This window comes from Pteropus vampyrus, unplaced genomic scaffold (assembly GCF_000151845.1).
Source record: "Pteropus vampyrus isolate Shadow unplaced genomic scaffold, Pvam_2.0 Scaffold419, whole genome shotgun sequence".
Taxonomy (NCBI): Eukaryota; Metazoa; Chordata; class Mammalia; order Chiroptera; family Pteropodidae; genus Pteropus; species Pteropus vampyrus.
The window spans coordinates 1097027-1098999 of NW_011889200.1; positions in this window are offsets into that span (position 1 = coordinate 1097027).

The following is a 1973-nucleotide window of genomic DNA, read 5'->3' on the forward strand; positions in this document are numbered from 1 at the left end:
GTCCCTTTTCTTCTGCGCATGCCTTATATCCATTCCTTTTTGCAAATTTGGATCTTTGAATCCTCCCCTTTTCAGTCATTGTTGTCTCAATTTGTCCCTATGTATGCTGGACGTTCATTAATATCTTACTATAGCAAATCTCTTCTAATTTAACCTTATAATGCCCTATTCCTAGTAATGGTTGTACTCTTGCACTTTTATCAGCCTGCTAGTGAATCTTACTTCTAATTATGTATTTTTTTTCAATTTTATTTTAAATGAGGTGACCCCTTTCAGTATTTCCTGTAACGCAGGCCTCGTAGTGGAAAATTCTCTCAATTTTTGTATGTCTGGAAAGGTTTTTACTTCTCCTTCATGTCTAAAGGATTGCTTAGCTGGATACATTATTCTTGGCTGGTAATTCCTTTTATTTAATAGTTTAAATATTTGATACCACTCCTTTCTGACTTATAAGGTTTGTGCTGAGAAGTCCAACAATAACCTAATGGGTTTTCCTTTATAGGTTACTGTCTTCTTTTCCTTAGCTGCCCTGAGAATTCTGTCTTCATCATTGATTTTTGATAATTTTAATATAATGTGTCTTGGTTAAGGCCTTTTTGGGTTGAAGTCATTGGGTGTTCTTGAATTTCAACTGTAGTTCTTTCTTTAGATTTTGAAACATTCTCATCAATTATTTATCTGAAAACACTTTCTAGTCCCTGCTCCTTTTCCTCTCCTTCTGGAATGCCCATTATTCTTATGTTTCCTCTCCTGATGGTATCAGCTAGTTCTTGTATTTCTCTTCCATTAGTTTTCATTCTTTATTTTCTCTCTTCTTCTTTCTGATTTATTTCTAGATTTTTGTCTTTTATATTACTGATTCTTTCCTCCATTTGGTCAACTCTGTTTTCCAAACTTGTTATTTCTTTTTTCAGCTCTTGCAGTGTGTTCTTTATCTCCAGAAGCTCTATTCAGTTGTTTTTGAGGGTTTCAATCTCTTTGCTAAATTAGTCATTCTGCTCATCTAGTTGATTTTCCATTCTCAAAATGGTTGATATGAGTTGTTTCGGATCTCATTCAGTTTTTTAGAAGTACCAATCTGAATTCTCTGTCATTTAAGTCTCATATTTCTATGTCTGTAAGCTTATTTTCTGGAGATTTTTCTCTTTCTTTCTGAGATGCCTTGTCACCTTGGTTGTTCATGGTGTTTAATGGACTATTTCTCCAGCTGGGCATTAATGGAAGTGTGTTCCACTTTTTTTTTTTCCCCTCCAGAAGATTTATTATGTAATGGTCCCCATTCTGTTGCAAAGAAGGTCTTTTTCCTTTGGGTTTCAGTATGTGGCATCTAAGCTTCTTGGATTTCTGCATCATGTAAAGTCTTATTAATGTCTTTTTTTTCCTTTATAGATGTTTAATCATGCTCACTTCCTCCAGTCTCAGTTCTTGTCACTGTTAGTGACAATTTCGGTAGCATTTGCTTAGATTCCCCTGGGGCTCTGCTGTGATTGTCTCAGAGGGTATGGGTGGAGGGGGCCTCTGGGTTGGGGGATGAGAGCTGCGGCTCAGCCTTGGTTTTGCAACTGAGGCTGGTAAAAATCAATTGTTGTTTCTCTGCCATCCAAGCTTTCTTTGCTTTCTACCCTGATGACTGGGCACTGCTGCCAGCCGTGTAGATCTCATAGTACTCCCAGGCAGGGCTGTTCAGGGAAGTCGCTGCACTTTCTCCCCTCACCCTCCTCCTATAAGGAGCTCTAGCTGTGAAAGTCAGCTTCTTTGTTTCTTCTAGTCCACTGCCCAACACCTGCGATTCTGACCTTTGGCAGCTCTTATGCACAGATCCCATGCTCAGACATGCTGGTGTGCAGTTTGGGTGGTTTTTGTTTAGTTTTAGATGTTCACCTTATTGTTGTTTCAAGGGGAGAGATCTGGGGATGTCTCTAACTCTGCCGTGTTTAATCCAGTCTCCCCCCAAAAAGCTTTTTTAAAGTAAG